The 17,896-nt window shown below is 49.9% G+C and overlaps 1 long non-coding RNA gene across 1 annotated transcript; it reads right to left on the reverse strand.

Moving 5' to 3' along the window:
- Nucleotides 1–3,757: 3,757 nt before the first annotated feature.
- On the reverse strand, nt 3,758–8,911 carry LOC135978118 (uncharacterized). Its single transcript, XR_010595530.1, has 2 exons — nt 7,671–8,911; nt 3,758–5,601 (listed from the first exon to the last, which is right to left on the reverse strand). It is a non-coding gene; the product is annotated as an uncharacterized LOC135978118 (long non-coding RNA).
- Nucleotides 8,912–17,896: the final 8,985 nt, after the last annotated feature.

Here is a 17,896-nt window from a genome sequence, read left to right on the forward strand (position 1 = left end):
GGCCTTCCTGATTTCACTCCTGCATGCCTGAGCAATATTTTTATACTCCTCTCTGGTCATTTGTCCAATCTTCCACTTCTTGTAAGCTTCTTTTTTGCGTTTAAGATCAGCAAGGATTTCACTGTTTAGCCAAGCTGGTCGCCTGCCATATTTACTATTCTTTCTACACATCGGGATGGTTTGTTCCTGCAACCGCAATAAGGATTCTTTAAAATACAGCCAGCTCTCCTGGACCCCTTTGCCCTTCATGTTATTCTCCCAGGGGATCCTGCCCATCTGTTCCCTGAGGGAGTCAAAGTCTGCTTTTCTGAAGTCCAGGGTCCGTATTCTGCTGCTCTCCTTTCTTCCTTGTGTCAGGATCCTGAACTCGACCATCTCCTGGTCACTGCCTCCCAGGTTCCCATCCACTTTTGCTTCCCCTACTAATTCTTCCCTGTTTGTGAGCAGCAGGTCGAGAAAAGCTCTGCCCCTAGTTGGTTCCTCCAGCACTTGCACCAGGAAATTGTGCCCTACACTTTCCAAAAACTTCCTGGATTGTCTGTGCACCGCTGTATTGCTCTCCTAGCAGATATCAGGGTGATTAAAGTCTCCCATGAGAACCAGGGCCTGCGATCTAGCAACTTCTGCTAGTTCCCAGAAGAAAGCCTCGTCCACCTCATCCCCCTGGTCTGGTGGTCTATACCAGACTCCAACCGTGACATCCCCATTGTTGCTCACACTTCTCAACTTTATCCAGAGACTCTCAGGTTTTTCTACAGTTTCATACCGGACCTCTGAGCACTCATACTCCTCTCTTACATACAATGCAACTCCCCTACCTTTTCTGCCCTGCCTGTCCTTCCTGAACAGTTTATATCCATCCATGACAGTACTCCAGTCATGTGAGTTATCCCACCAAGTGTCTGTTATTGCTTCAGCAAGTCTCCTTCTCGAGGTCTCTCTTTGAGGACTGAGAGAGTATTAGTGTTCACATGTGTGAGTGCGAGCAGGAGCCTCTTTGGAGTTTTCTCCTTTCCTTTGACGGATTTTACTAGAAAACAGACGTCCCTATTTAGAAGGTAAGAGCCTCCAAGAGGTTTTGGAACCTGCTCAGTCTGATCCATCTGGTGCCAGCTGAATTCTAGGCATGGAAAACACTAGGTTAAGGTGGCAGAATTTTATTCCCTCTGTGGGATTTTGTCCCGTAGAATCACAGGGGACATTAGTGTTTGTCATTTTCGTTTTACCTTTTCCTCCATCCCTCCTTCCTTTCTCTTCATCTCTTACTTCTTTTGTCCTTTCTCCTGTTCACCTGCCACCACCAGGAGTGGTGTGTGTGTGTGTGTGTGTGTGTGTGTGTGTTGCTGGGGGTGCTCTTCACCTCTCCTTGTGGGAAGTTGATCCAAAACTGTGAGGTTGAAATAGTGCTTGAACTCCAATGACACAAGATGCTGCCATCCTGTGGCTTAGCATTAGTGTCTGGGATGATTGGGGCAAGATCTCAACCTCCCCGCAACCCACTTCACTGCTGGCAGAATCCCTCCTGCCCCCCCTGCTAGAGCCGCCTTCCTGCCCAACCTGGGTGGGGGTGGAGAAGAGGGTTCTGATAACTTGAGCTGTGGTTTGGAGGTGGAACAGCTGTCAAGGGCACTGAGGGGGAAGTAGCAGGATCTCATCCTTCAAGGAGGGGGGTTGGCACTGGAGGTTACTAGAGAGGACAAGAAGACTCCATTCTGGGGTTCAGGAGGTGAATTCATCCCTCAGTGGTGGGGAGGTGCTGGGTGGAAATACTGCTGGTTCCAGATGCCCTTAATTCCCCCTGATTCCTCGGGGCGTTTGAGTCTTTGACAGGTGTGGTCCCGTTAGACTGGAGAATAGCTAATGTGGTTCCTATTTTCAAGAAAGGGAAAAAAAGTGATCCGGGTAACTACAGGCCTGTTAGTCTAACATCTGTAGTGTGCAAGGTGTTAGAGAAAATTCTGAAAGAGAAACTAGTTGAGGACCTGGAGGGTAGTGGCAATTGCGATAAATTACAACATGGTTTTACGAAGGGCAGATCGTGCCAAACGAATCTGATCTCCTTCTTTGAGAAAGTAACGGATTTATTAGACAAGGGAAATGCGGTGGACCTAATATACCTGGATTTCAGTAAAGCGTTTGATACTGTACCCCATGAGGAATTATTGGTTAAACTGAAAAACATGGGGATCGATATGAAAATCCAGAGGTGGATAAGGAATTGGTTACTGGGGAGAATGCAGCGGGTCGTATTAAAGGGTGAACTGTCGGGTTGGAGGGAGGTTACTAGTGGAGTGCCTCAAGCTTCGGTTTTGGGACCCATTTTATTTAATCTATTTATAACTGACCTCGGAACCGATTGCAGGAGTGGGCTGATAAAATTTGCGGATGATACGAAGGTGGGAGGCGTTGTAAATTCGGAGGAGGATAGGGATATCCTGCAGGGAGACTTGAATGAGCTTGTGAATTGGAGTATCAGAAATAAGATGAAATTTAATAGTGAAAAGTGTAAGGTGATGCATTTGGGGATGACTAATAACAATTTTAGTTACAAGATGGGGACGCATTGGTTAGAAGTAACGGAAGAGGAGAAGGACCTAGGGGTTCTTGTAGACCGCAGGATGACTATGAGTCGACAATGTGACGTGGCGGTGAAAAAAGCCAATGCTGTCTTGGGATGCATTAGGCGAGGTATATCTAGTAGGGATAAGGAGGTCCTGCTTCCGTTGTACAAGGCGCTGGTGAGACCTCATTTGGAGTACTGTGTGCAGTTCTGGTCTCCCATGTTTAAAAAAGATGAACTCAAACTGGAACGGGTGCAGAGAAGGGCCACTAGGATGATCAGAGGAATGGAAAAGCTGTCGTACGAAAGGAGACTAGAGGAGCTTGGGTTGTTTAGTCTTGTTGCCTGCACAGGTGTGCTCGAGGACAGCAACAGTGGGTTCGTTGCCCGGTGTGCTTCGCGTCAATAAACACACCAGGGGGAGAAGCAAACAAAGTTTATTTGGGATCCCAAAGCGGTGCAAGGAGACAGGCACGTCTCAAATCAAGCACATTAACAGGAACAGTTTTTCTTCTTTTATACATTTTGCAGTTAAGCCTCACCCCCCCCCCGCCCTTTCCGCTCTAGCCCTCCCTTTCTCCCCCCCATTCCTCCCTCTACCCCTTCCGTCCCTGGTAATAGTTAAGTCATTCTTGGCAGCTATAAGCCTAGCTTGTTAGTAACTTCTTTAAACCGTTATCTTGTCCTTTTTCCCTTCAGCCAGAAACATGCAGACCTCATTATTACTGCTTGAGCAGGGGGTTGCACACAGATAACTGGTTGCTTACATATTCCAATTGCACCTGGCTTTTGAGGTTGATTAGAGTTTAAACATGGAAGGATAGAGTTTGGTTCACTTAGGCCTAGTGCAGGAAGGCTTCATTGACACTTAGTGGCCTTCCACCCTCCCGAGTTACCTAGGGTGAGGCTTAATGACGTCAACAGCTCCCTCCTTTGAGAATACTCAACAAGCTTTTGGCTGAGTTTTCTCATATTCTGTGGACAAGATATGATTAAGTGCTATGAAGCTGGGGTTTTCAATGAGAGGGTATGCCGGGATTTTTGAGGAACGGGGGGCACAAAGCTTACGGAGGAGCATTTTAAAACAAGCAATTAGGAGGAGGGTGACCAGGCACAATACCACACCGGTGAGGAGGAGACGCACAAGGCCACCCCCCAGTCCTCCTAGGTTGGGCAACCAACTTCAAAGGGAATTGAAAACTGTGGGTTTCCTTTCCTGGGCCTTCCACTGCTTGAAAGCCTGTTCGGCCGACAGGACGTGCTTGTTAATGTCCTGTGAGTTTTCTGGGACATAAGCTTCTTCCTTAATGGGCTCTGAGGTGGCATACAAAGATTTACGCTGCCTGGGGCAGCCAGGGGTTGTCCCTTAATGCATACTGGGATTCAATGGTACAGTTTTGTGACAAGGGGGTACCCGAGGTATTTCTTCCCCTACTGAACCATCCCCAACAGATATCTGACCAATTTTGGGGGACCACCCTCCAGGGTAACCCTGCTGCGTGGTGTGGGATTTGGGAGCATACCCAGCAGTTAGAGAGGTTAAACTCTTGGGCAAAGCAAACTTTCAAGGACTCATATGTGTTTGTTTCCAAGTTAGTAGGGATCCCTTTCCATCCCACATGTGCCTGGGGGGAAAACGGGAGGTAACGAGAGGAGTGTCCCTATGGCAAAGAGTACCACTGTGGCGGACCCTGGACCTGAACTCATGCTGGGCAGGTGACCCTAGGGCCTAACAATTACAATTCCCCAAATACCCACAAAATATCAATTACCAATAGTAGGCAGATTAAAAACAAAAGGACTAGGCCACCAGGTTAGGCTGGCCCTGTGAGAGTAAACACAACCAACGCTTAGAGTTTTCACGGGGAGTGCACTGAGACTGTCCAAAGAGACCACAGGGCATTCCCAGCAGGCCTTATTGTCTTTTGAATAACAGTTTAAATCTCAGGTCGTCGCTGGTAGTCCTTTTCCGTAGGCTGGACGGTCCACCGTTCAGGAGCGGGCACTGCCTTCAGACGGGAGTGATGAATCCAGTTCTTGTGTCCCTTGACCTTTGCTGCTGTGTGGGAGACCAGCAGGACGGTGTGGGGTCCCTTCCACTTCTCTTGGAGAGGCTAGTCCTTCCAGGTCCGAACGAGAATGGAATCGCCTGGCTGCAAGGAGTGGACAGGGGCATCCAGTGGGAGAGGCTGCAAATCTCTGCTATACCTGTGGAGAGAACAGAGAACAGCAGACAGAGAGCACATATACTGAGATAAAAAGCCACACCCCATTTCCCACTTCCCTGCCAGAACCGGTGTACCGTTCATAGGCCATGCCCTTCCAAACATAATCTCGAAGGGACTGAGCCCTAACCTGCCCTTTGGGAGAGTGCGCATGTGGAGCAAAACAAGGGGTAAGGCATCAGGCCACTTAAGGGAAGCCTCTTGTCACACCTTTGAGAGGTGCCGCTTAAGTGTTTGATTTGTGCGTTCCACTACTCCACTGGCCTGCAGTCGCCATGGAGTGTGGAGCTTCCAGGGGATTTGCAGGGCATCCGATATCTTCTGGTCGAGGGTTGTTCTTTTGGCAGACTAGACATTCAGCCTGTACCTGGGAGGCCAGGGGTCTAACAGCCTCCCTGCCAGCGTATAATTCTTTGTTTCTTCACCAGGGTCAGTTCTTAATGTCTTTTGTAGTCAGGAATTCCTGGACTTTGTGGTTTCAGTGAAGCAAGTGTTCCTTCTTCTCTTTTCCTGAAACAGTGTGGTTCAGCATCATACAGGGGAGAGGTTACTAGCACATCACCCTGTCTTTAAATAGGCTTATCATCAGTCGGAGAATCCTCCCGAGGTGGAGGGGTCTTTTTACAGTGAGAAGCCTGGGTCCAGGTGGGCAGTCCTTGGTACTTCACAGCGGTGTTGGTGGTGAACAGGACTTGGAAAGGGCCTTTCCAGTGTGGAGCCAAAGCAGTTTTTCGTTGATGGACTTTACGTAGACTCAGTCTCCTTGTTTCAATGAGTGGCAGGGCTGCTAGGGTCTTTGGTTAGCACGTCTTTTTTCTGTGAGAAAAGAAACCTAACACATTTCATTAATGCCTGACAGTGTTTTGCAGATCTCATAGTTGCTTGGGCACATTCAGGCCCCCCCTTTTCTTGGCTGTCGGCCAAGTCTTAGCTCTGGGCAGTGTCCTTGGATGGTGCCAGCATCTTATCTTTGGACTGAGCTTGCTAGCTATATTTTTTCCCTCAGATAACTCGTTCTGTTCTTTTTCCTGCTCTCCTTCTTGGCTTCTTTTAACTTACAAAGGAAACTTCCACTCTTCACTCATACACCTTTTCCCAACAATGAACACATACACATTGCCATTATCCAGCAAAATAACTTCTATACAGAGCTTTGGAGCAACAAACCAGGATGAGCACACCCACTTTTGAGGAGTCCAACAAAGTTCAGGAGGCTCACAGTGGCTTTAAGGCAAGGGGTGAGACCCACAGCAGCAATCAACAAGTCATCCACATATTGCAGGAGGAGGACCCTGTCCTCATTGTCCCACTCCCCCAAGTCTCTGGCCAGGGCCTGGGCGAAAAGGGTGGGGGAATTTTTAAATCCCTGGGCCAGCACTGTCCAGCAAAGCTGCTTTTTAACCCTCCTTTTGTCTTCCCACTGGCTCCACTCTGGGGCTTGCAAAGCTGAGGGCTCAGTTGCAAGAGTCATTATCCAGGCATTCTCTGGGGGTAAGGTGAGGGTTATTTCATCTTGGGTGAAATGCAGGGTGGCTCCTAAGCGACAAAGCAGGTCCCATCCTAGTAGAAGCGTTGGACAATCAGGGAGGTAAACCAGTTTGTGAGATAGAGTTCTGTTTCCCAAAGCACATTCCGCTGGGGCATATACTGGGCATTTGATTCCTTTCCCTGAGGCACCCACCACAGTGAGGGACTCTAACACAGGCAGCTGCAGAGGTTGGTTTACGGCTGTTCGTGCAGCTCCAGAGTCTATTAAAAAGTTGATGTCCAAGTCTCCCACCCTCATGTTTACTCGGGGTTCCAGGGGCAGGATGGTCCGTCTCCCCTGACACTCCTATTCTTGATCCTCCGCTGCCATCATAGGGGTACCTTCCCTTTCGGGGCACTCATTTTTCCAATGTCCCTCCTTCCGGCATCTGGCACACTGGTTGCGACCCAGACGCCTTTCCTGTGAGCCAGGGCGCCCACGTCCTCTCATTCCCCGGTCCCTTCCACCTTCCTGGAATTTTCCCCTGCCACCGGCCTGTACTGCTGCAACCATCATTTTCGCCTGCCTCTTTTCCTTTTCTTTAGACACAACCTGATTACGCTCCACCTCAGACAGCAGGGTCCGCGTAAGAACATTACAATCATCACAATCAGGCTTACAGCTAGCCAGGCACCCTTCAAAGACCCAGATAAACTTGCTTGGGTTCGTAGAGAATTCCCCTGCCTGTGCCTTAAAGACTGCTAGGTCCACCGGGTTAAAAAGCACATGGGTGTAAACCTGCATAGTAGTGGCCTGATTCCTATCTGAGCCATGTCTGGACACCACGGTCTCACTGATCAACGGATAAAATTCCACCGAGGGGGCAATCTCTGGGACCTGAGACACCTTGTCTTTATATGGTGGGGGTGTGATAGCCGAAGGGGACACCGGACCTGCCATTACAGCTGTGGGGGGGTTCTGGGAACTAACAATAGCTACTACCGAACCTGTCGGAGTCAAATTACACTTTTGCAAAATATCTAACCTATCTCTTAGCAACATAAACAACTGTACATACATATGTTCATTCCATTTACCCATTTGCTGACAAAACAGAAGTAATTGAAGGATCGTGTTATAATTAAGTGATCCTTCCGGTGGCCACCTTTCCTGGTCCTCTAGCTGATATTGAGGCCAGTCTACTGTACAGAACCTTTTCAGTTTACTTTTAATCAACGGATCCGATCCAAACACTTTCCAATTCACCAGAATGCATTCCAAGGGTGTACACCTTGCCCTGCCTGCCATACTCTGTCCCTGCCCCGTAGGGAGACACTGGGCGTCCCCAGGTCATAACAGGTAGACATTGGGCGTCCCCAGGTCAAGACAGATAAAGTCCCCACTGGACTGTTCCTACCTTATCCAAGGGTCCGGTTCTGCACCGTCGCCCTATCCACGGGACCGGTTCCCCACCGTCGCCCGCAGCTGCTTCTCCACTACTCGAGCGCGTTGCACCGTTGTGCCCTCCGGGGTCGACCAAACCACGTCTCCGCCGAGGCCCCCAGTAAAGTCACCGGTGCGCGCTGGGCGTTGGTCGTCGCCGCAATCTGTCGACCTCTGAGAGGGGTCCGGGCAAGGCTAAATTTCAGCCTCGAGCCCCACGTTGGGCGCCAAAACTGTTGCCAGCACAGGTGTGCTCGAGGACAGCAACAGTGGGTTCGTTGCCCCGTGTGCTTCGCGTCAATAAACACACCAGGGGGAGAAGCAAACAAAGTTTATTTGGGATCCCAAATAAACTTTGTTTGCTTCTCCACCTGGTGTGTTTATTGACGCGAAGCACACCGGGCAACGAACCCCTCTGTTGCTTTGCCTCGGGCACTCTGTGCTGGCAACAGTCTGACAAAGCGAAGGCTGAGAGGGGATATGATTGCTATCTTTAAATATATTAGAGGGATTAATACAAGGGAGGGAGAAGAATTATTCCAGCTTAGTACTAACGTGGATACCAGAACGAATGGATACAAACTGGCCGTGGGGAAGTTCAGACTTGAAATTAGACGAAGGTTTCTGACCATCAGAGGGGTGAAATATTGGAACGGCCTTCCGAGGGAAACGGTGGGGGCGACGGACCTGTCTGGTTTTAAGATAAAGTTAGATAAGTTTATGGAGGGAATGGTTTAATGGTAAAACATAGTAGTCAAGGAAAGCCAAGCAATGGTAGGTAAATAGTATAATGGCAAACAAGGGTCAGGCTAGAGACTCTTGCCTACATGCTCGGGGTCTTACTGATCGCCACATTTGGGGTCGGGAAGGAATTTTCCTCCAGGGTAGATTGGCTGAGCCTCTGGAGGTTTTTCGCCTTCCTCCGCAGCATGGGGCAGGGATCTCTAGCAGGAGGGTCTCTGCCGATTGCAGTCACTAAAAACAGGATTGGGGACTTCAACAGCAGAGTCCAGGGAAGGGGTAGGGACGGTTTCATGGCCTGCAGCATGCAGGGGGTCAGACCAGATGATCATAATGGTCCCTTCTGACCTTAAAGTCTATGAGTCTATGAGTCTATGAGGTTCTCGTTCCCTTGCAGCAGGAGGACGTTATGGCCAGAGTGATGCACCAGCTCTGCATCATCCGGCACTTGTGCCAGGTGCCTGAGACACTGCAGGGGCTGTGCCTCTGAGGCCATCAGCAACTCCCGCTCCCTGCTGCAGGTACTGCTCTGGCTCACTGTAAATGGGGAGCTAGTGGAAGGGGAAATGGAGCCCCCTGGCACTCAGTAAAAGGGAAAGTGGTGGATTCTCCATCTCTTGATGTCATTTCATGAAGACTAGATGCCTTTCTGGAATGTGTGTGCCCAAAAAGTACCTATTGTACTATACAGGAAGCCTATGATATGCAGGGGGTTAGATGAGATGTTCTAAAGGTCTCTTCTGGCCATAAAGTGTAGTAATTTTGGAAACACTGAGTGTAGCATTGGGAGCAGCCTCTGATGCTTTACTGTCTAGCCGGCTTGCTTCCTAGAATGAAGACGCATCGAGTGGGGTGATCCACAGAGAGTAGCTGAAACCTTCAAAGTGTCAGGGCAGCAGCAGGACATTAGCACTTCAGGGGATGGGTGGGTGTGGCAGTGACATCACAAAGGCCTTTTGCAGTGTAGTAGTTCCGGGGTGGGGCTCGTCCCTTCCTGGGGTACCTGGGAGCCAGGCCGCCCCGCTACAAAGCGAATAACAGTTAGGGCCCAGACCTTTGGGTAGGGGCTGAGCACACAATCAACAGTTCAGAGCTCAGGCCCTTATGCAGGGACTGAGCACACAATCAACAGTTCAGAGCTCAGGCCCTTATGCAGGGACTGAGCACACAATCAACAGCTCCGGCCCTGGGTCAGGGCGGGGAACAAACCAGTAGTCAGTCAGCGGCCCAGGCTTTGTAGCAGGAGCTGGGTCAGTTTGGGTTAGCCCAGGCCCTAGGTCAGGGCGGGGAACAAACCAGTAGTCAGTCAGCGGCCCAGGCCTTGTAGCAGGAGCTGGGTCAGTTTGGGTTAGCCCAGGCCCTAGGTCAGGGCGGGGCAGCAAACCAATCGTCAGTCAGAGGCCCAGGCCCCTTGGACAAGGAGGAGGAGAGACTGCCACCCAGCACGGGGTGGCAGGGGGGAACACAGGCCCACCCACTCCACTGTGTTCCAGCCCGGGGCCCTATCCGCAGCAGTCCGTCTGCCGCGCAGTCAGTGGGGATCCTGACCGCAACACACTGACATGGGTTCGGGGTCTGCTATCCCCGGGCCACTTCCCATCTCCTCCTCCATGGGTACCTGTTCCTCCTGAGTTCCGTCTGCTGGGTCGCAGATCATGGGCTGCTCCGGGCCCCGAGCAGCAGGTAGGTCTGTCACTCCCTCTGGGCCCTTGGCGGGGGGAAGCTCAGACCGTTCCTCAGGATACCGGGCTCTCGGCAGGCTCAGGTCCGCGGGAGCTCGGGCACCAGCGTTTGTCCTCTCCCGCTGCCGGCCAGCTACTGAGCGCTGTGGCTTGGCCTTTATACTTCCTGTCCCGCCCCTTGACTTCCGGGGGGTGGGGACAGGCCGCGGTGGCCTTGACTTCCTGGGGCGCCTGGGAGCCAGGCCGCCCCGCTACATGCAGTATCTCAGCGTATTGGTCAAAGGTGTTAGGGAGGTGGTGACCTCAGAGAGAGATGCTGACATCAGTCAGGGGCGCAGGGCCAGGGAAACCTCAGAGACCCCTGTGGCTTTGCTTTAGCAAGTCTCCTTCTCGAGGTCTCTCTTTGAGGACTGAGAGAGTATTAGGGTTCACGTATGTGAGTGCGAGCAGGAGCCTCTTTCGAGTTTTCTCCTTCCCTTTTACTGATTTTACTAGAAAACAGACGTCCCTGTTTAGAAGGTAAGAGCCTCCAAGAGGTTTTTGAACCTGCTCAGTCTGATCCACCTGGTGCCCGTTGAATTCTAGGCATGGAAAACACTAGTTCAAGGTGACAGAATTTTGTAGTCCACACGGGATTTTGTCCCGTGGAATCACTGGGGACATTAGGGTTTGTCCTTTTCGTTTTACCTTTTCCACCATCCCTCCTTCCTTTCTCTTCATCTCTTACTTCTTTTGTCCTTTCTCCTGTTCCCCTCCCACCACCAGGAGTGGTGTGTGTGTGTGTGTGTGTGTGTGTGTGTGTGTGTGTGTGTGTGTTGCTGGGGATGATCTTCACCTCCTCTTGTGGGAAGTTCATCCAAAACTGTGAGGTTGAAATAGTGCTTGGACTCCACAGACACTAGATGCTGCCATCCTGTGGCTTAGCGTTAGTGTCTCGGATGACTTGGGCAAGATCTCAACCTCCCCGCAACCCACTTCACTGCTGCCAGAATCCCTCCTGCCCCCACTGCTAGACCCGCCTCCCAGCCCAACCTTGGTGGGGGTCTAGAAGAGGTTTCTGATGACTTAAGCTGTGGTTTGGAGGTGGAACAGCTGTCAAGGACACTGAGGGGGAGGTAGCAGGAGCTCACCCTAGAAGGAGGGGGATTGGCACTGGAGGTTACTAGAAAGGACAAGAAGACTCCATTCTGGGATTCAGGAGGTGAATTCATCCCTCAGTGTTGGGCAGGTGCTGAGTGGAAATACTGCTGGTTCCAGGTGCCCTTAATTCCCCCTGATTCCTCGGGGCGTTTGAGTCTGACAGGTTCTCATTCCCTTGCAGCAGGAGGGCGTCACGGCCAAAGTGAGGCACCAGCTCCGCATCATCCATCACTTGCGCCAGGTGCCTGAGACACTGCAGGGGTTGTGCCTCTGAGGCCTTCAGCAACTCCCGCTCTCTGTTGCAGGTACTGCTCTGGCTCACTGTAAATGGGGAGCTAGTGGAAGGGGAAATGGAGCCCCCTGGCACTCAGTGAAAGGGAAAGTGGTGGATTCTCCATCTCTTGAAGTCATTGAATGAAACTAGATGCCTTTCTGGAATGTTTGTGCCCAAAAAGTAACTATTGTCCTATACAGGAAGCCTATGATATGCAGGGGGTTAGATGAGATGCTCTAAAGGTCTCTTCTGGCCATAAAGTGTATTAATTTTGGAAACACTGAGTGTAGCATTGGGAGCAGCCTCTAATGTTTTACTGTCTAACCGGCTTGCTTCCTAGAATGAAGACGCATTGAGTGGGGTGATCCACAGAGAGTAGCTCAAACCTCCAAAGTGTCAGGCCAGCAGCAGGATATTAGCACTTCAGGGGATGGGTGGGTGTGGCAGTGACATCACAAAGGCCTTTTGCAGGAGCTCAGCCTATTGGTCAAAGTTGTTAGGGAGGTGGTGACCTCAGAGAGAGATGCTCACATCAGCCAGGCAAAACAGGGGCGCAGGGCCAGGGAAACCTCAGAGACCCCTGTGGCTTTGCTTCAGCAAGTCTCCTTCTCGAGCTCTCTTTGAGGACTGAGAGAGTATTAGGGTTCACATATGTGAGTGTGAGCAGGAGCCTCTTTCGAGTTTTCTCCTTTCCTTTTACCCATTTTACTAGAAAACAGAAGTCCCTGTTGAGAAAGTAAGTGCCTCGGAGAGGTTTGTAACCTGTTCAGTCTGATCCACCTGGTGCCATCTGAATTCTAGGCACGGAAAACACTAGTTTAAGGTGGCAGAATTTTATTCCCTCCCTGGGATTTTGTCCCGTAGAATCACTGGGGATATTAGGAAAACAACAAGGAGTCTGGTGGCACCTTAAAGACTAACAGATTTATTTGGGCATAAGCTTTCGTGAGTAAAAACCTCACTTCTTCGGATGCATAGAGTGAAAGTTACAGATGCAGGCATTATATACTGACACATGGAGAGCAGGGAGTTACTTCACAAGTGGAGAACCAGTGTTGACAGGGCCAATTCAAAAATCAGGGTGGATGTAGTCCACTCCAAATAATAAATGAGGAGGTGTCAATTCCAGGAGAGGAAAAGCTGCTTCTGTAGTGAGCCAGCCACTCCCAGTCCCTATTCAAGCCCAGATTAATGGTGTTGAATTTGCAAATGAATTTTAGTTCTGCTGTTTCTCTTTGAAGTCTGTTTCTGAAGTTTTTTTGTTCAATGATAGTGACTTTTAAATCTGTAATAGAATGACCAGGGAGATTGAAGTGTTCACTTACTGGCTTATGTATGTTACCACTCCTGATGTCCGATTTGTGTCCATTTATTCTTTTGCGGAGGGACTGTCCGGTTTGGCCAATGTACATGGGAGAGGGGCATTGCTGGCACATGATGGCATATATGACATTAGTGGATGTGCAGGTGAATGAGTCCCTGATGGTGTGGCTGATGTGGTTGGGTCCTCTGATGCTGTTGCCAGAGTAGATATGGGGACAGAGTAGGCAACAAGGTTTGCTACGGGGATAGGTTCCTGGGTTGGTGTTTCTGTGGTGTGGTGTGTAGTTGCTGGTGAGTATTTGCTTCAGGTTGGGGGGTTGTCTGTAAGCGAGGACTGGCCTGCCTCCCAAGGTCTGTGAGAGTGAGGGATCATTTTCCAGGATAGGTTGTAGATCGTGGATAATGCGCTGGAGAGGTTTTAGCTGGGGGCTGTATGTGATGGCCAGTGGTGTTCTGTTATTGTCCTTGTTGGGCCTGTCCTGTAGTAGGTGATTTCTGGGTACCCGTCTTGCTCTGTCAATCTGTTTCCTCACTTCCCCAGGTGGGTATTGTAGTTTTACGAATGCTTGATAAAGATCTTGTAGGTGTTTGTCTCTGTCTGAGGGGTTGGAGCAAATTCGGTTGTATCTTAGGGCTTGGCTGTAGACAATGGATCGTGTGATGTGTCTTGGATGGAAGCCGGAGGCATGTAGGTACGTATAGCGGTCAGTAGGTTTCCGGTATAGGGTGGTGTTTATGTGACCATCACTTATTTGTACTGTAGTGTCCAGGAAGTGGATCTCTTGTGTGGACTGGTCCAGGCTGAGGTTGATGGTGGGGTGGAAATTGTTGAAGTCCAGGTGGAATTCTTCAAGGGCCTCCTTTCCGTGGGTCCATATGATGAAGATGTCGTCAATGTAGCGCAAGTAGAGGAGGGGCACTAGGGGACGAGAGCTGAGGAAGCGTTGTTCTAAGTCAGCCATAAAAATGTTGGCATACTGTGGGGCCATGCGAGTACCCATAGCAGTGCCACTGACTTGAAGGTATAAGTTGTCCCCAAATCTGAAGTGGTTGTGGGTGAGGACAAAGTCACAAAGCTCAGCCACCAGGCTTGCTGTGGCCTCATCAGGGATACTGTTCCTGACAGCTTGTAGTCCATCCTCATGTAGAATATTGGTATAAAGTGCTTCTACATGCATGGTGGCCAGGATGGTGTTTCCAGGAAGAACATCAATGCATTGTAGTTTCCTCAGGAAGTTGGTGGTGTCTCGAAGATAGCTGGGAGTGCTGGTAGCATAGGGCCTGAGGAGAGAGGCCAAATAGCCAGATAATCCTGCCGTCAGAGTGCCAATGCCTGAGATGATGGGGCGTCCAGGGTTTCCGGGTTTATGGATCTTGGGTAGCAGATAGAATACCCCTGGTCGGGGTTCTGGGGGTGTGTCCATGTAGATTTGTTCCCGTACTGTAGCTGGGAGTTTCTTGAGCAGATGGTGTAGTTTCTTTTGGTATTCCTCAGTGGGATCAGAGGATAGTGGCCTGTAGAATGTGGTCTTGGAGAGTTGCCTGGCAGCCTCCTGTTCATAATCTGACCTGTTCATTATGACTACAGCACCTCCTTTGTCAGCCCCTTTGATGATGATGTCAGAGTTGTTTCTGAGGCTGTGGATGGCATTGCGTTCTGTACGGCTGAGGTTATGGGACAAGTGATGTTGTTTGTCCACAATTTCAGCCTGTGCACGTCTGCGGAAACACTCTATGTAGAGGTCCAGTCTGTCATTTCGACCGTCAGGAGGAGTCCACGCAGAATTCTTCTTTTTGTAGTGTTGGTAGGAGGGTTCCTGTGGGTCAGTGCACTGTTCAGTGGTGCGTTGAAAATATTCCTTGAGTCGGAGACGAGGAAAGTAGGCTTCCAGATCACCGCAGAACTGTATCATGTTCGTGGGGACGGTGGGACAGAAAGAGAGTCCCCGAGATAGGACAGACTCTTCTGCTGGGCTAAGCGTGTGATTGGAAAGATTGACAATGTTGTTAGATGAGTTGAGGGTACCATTGTTATAGCCCCTAGTGGCAGGTATTAGTTTAGATAACTTACAGTCCTTTTTCCTCTGTAGAGAAGTGAAGTGTGCATTGTAAATGGCTTGTCTCATTTTTGTAAAGTCCAGCCACGTGGAAGTTTGTGTAGAAGGCTGGTATTGTATGAGAGTCTCCAGTTCTGAGAGCTCATTCTTGATCTTCTCCTGTCTGCTGTACAGGATGCTGATCAGGTGCTTCCTCAGTTTCTTTGAGAGAGTGTGTGGCACAATCTCTCACCATACTCAGTGTAGTATGTTGATTGCAATGGATTTTTTACCTTCAGTCCTTTTGGTATGATGTCCATCTGTTTGCATTTGGAGAGGAAGATGATGTCTGTCTGTATCTGTGCAAGTTTTTTGTTGAGGTTGATGGATTTCCACTCCATACGGCTAAATTTAGTGTCTTGCATGGTGTCAAGTATCAGGGGGTAGCCATGTTAGTCTGTATCTACAAAAACAACAAGGAGTCTGGTGGCACCTTAAAGACTAACAGATTTATTTGGGCATAAGCTTTCGTGAGTAAAAACCTCACTTCTTCGGATGCATAGAGTGAAAGTTACAGATGCAGGCATTATATACTGACACATGGAGAGCAGGGAGTTACTTCACAAGTGGAGAACCAGTGTTGACAGGGCCAATTCAAAAATCAGGGTGGATGTAGTCCACTCCCAATAATAGATGAGGAGGTGTCAATTCCAGGAGAGGAAAAGCTGCTTCTGTAGTGAGCCAGCCACTCCCAGTCCCTATTCAAGCCCAGATTAATGGTGTTGAATTTGCAAATGAATTTTAGTTCTGCTGTTTCTCTTTGAAGTCTGTTTCTGAAGTTTTTTTTGTTTAATGATAGTGACTTTTAAATCTGTAATAGAATGACCAGGGAGATTGAAGTGTTCACATACTGGCTTATGTATGTTACCATTCCTGATGTCCGACATGGGGACATTAGGGTTTGTCCTTTTCCTTTTCCCTTTTCCTCCATCCCTCCTTCCTTTCTCTTCATCTCTTACTTCTTTTGTCCTTTCTCTTGTTCCCCTCCCACCACCAGGAGTGGTGTGTGTGTGTGTGTGTGTGTTGCTGGGGGTGCTCTTCACCTCCCCTTGTGGGAAGTTGACACTGCAAGGGCTGTGCCTCTGTGGACATCAGCAACTTCCACTCCCTGCTGCAGGTACTGCTCTGGCTCACTGTAAATGGGGAGCTAGTGGAAGGGGAAATGGAACCCCCTGGCACTCACTAAAAGGGAAAGTGGTGGATTCTCCATCTCTTGATGTCATTGAATGAAGACTAGATGCCTTTCTGGAATGTGTGTGCCCAAAGAGTAACTATTGTACTATACAGGAAGCCTATGATATGCAGGGGCTTAGATTAGATGCTCTAAAGGTCCCTTGTGGCCATAAAGTCTACTAATTTTGGAAACACTGAGTGTAGCATTGGGAGCAGCCTCTGATGTTTTACTGTCTAGCCCACTTGCTTCCTAGAATGAAGACGCATTGAGTGGGGTGATCCACAGAGAGTAGCTCAAACCTTCATAGTGTCAGTCCAGCAGCAGGACATTAGCACTTAAGGGTTTGATTGGTGGCAGTGATATCACAAAGGTCTTTTGCAGGACCTCAGCATATTTGTCAGGTGTTAGGGAGGTGGTAACCTCCGAGAGAGAGGCTGCCATCAGCGAGGCAGGACAGGGGCGCATGGCCAGGGAAACCTCAGAGACCCCTGTGGCCTTGCTTCAGCAAGTCTCCTTCTCGAGGTTTCTCTTGAGGACTGAGAGAGTATTAGGATTCACGTATTTGAGTGAGAGCAGGAGCCTCTTTCGAGTTGTCTCCTTTCCTTTTACAGATTTTACTAGAAAACAGACATCCCTGTTTAGAAAGTAAGAGCCTCCAAGAGGTTTTGGAACCTGCTCAGTCTGATCCATCTGGTGCCAGCTGAATTCTAGGCATGGAAAACACTAGTTCAAGGTGGCAGAATTTTAATCCCTCCCTGTAATTTTGTCTGGTAGAATCACTGGGGACATTAGGGTTTGTCCTTTTCGTTTTACCTTTTCCTCCATCCCTCCTTCCTTTCTCTTCATCTCTTACTTCTTTTGTCCTTTCTCTTGTTCCCCTCCCACCACCAGGAGTGGTGTGTGTGTGTGTGTGTGTGTGTGTGTGTGTGTGTGTGTGTGTGTGTGTTGCTGGGGGTGCTCTTCACCTCCCCTTGTTGGGAGTTGATCCAAAACTGTATGGTTGAAATAGTGCTTGGACTCCACTGACACTAGATGCTGCCATCGTGTGGTTTAGCATTAGTGTCTGGGATGACTTGGGGCAAGATCTCAACCTCCCCGCAACCCACTTCACTGCTGCCAGAATCCCACCTGCCCCCCCTGCTAGAGCCGCCTCCCTGCCCAACCTGGGTGGGGGTGGAGAAGAGGGTTCTGATAACTTGAGCTGTGGTTTGGAGGTGGAACAGCTGTCAAGGGCACTGAGGGGGAGGTAGCAGGAGCTCACCCTACAAGGACGGGGGTTGGCACTGGAGATTCCTAGAAAGGAGAAGACGACTCCATTCTGGGGTTCAGGAGGTGAATTCATCCCTCAGTGGTGGGCAGGTGCTGGGTGTAAATACTGCTGGTTCCAGGTGTCCTTAATTGCCCCTGATTCCTCGGGGCATTTGAGTCTCTGACAGGTTCTCGTTCCCTTGCAGGAGGAGGATGTCACGGCCAAAGGGATGCACCAGCTCCGCATCATCCGGCACTTACGCCATGTGCCTGAGACACTGCAGGGGCTGTTCCTCTGAGGCCTTAGCAACTCCCTCTCCCTGCTGCAGGTACTGCTCTGGCTCACTGTAAATGGGGAGCTAGTGGAAGGGGAAATGGAGCCCCCTGGCACTCACTAAAAGGGAAAGTGGTGGATTCTCCAACTCTTGATGTCATTGATTGAAGACTAGATGCCTTTCTGGAATGTGTGTGCCCAAAAAGTAACTATTGTACTATACTGGAAGCCTATGATATGGAGGGGGT

Source organism: Chrysemys picta, unplaced genomic scaffold (genome assembly GCF_011386835.1).
Source record: "Chrysemys picta bellii isolate R12L10 unplaced genomic scaffold, ASM1138683v2 scaf127, whole genome shotgun sequence".
Lineage (NCBI taxonomy): Eukaryota > Metazoa > Chordata > Testudines > Emydidae > Chrysemys > Chrysemys picta.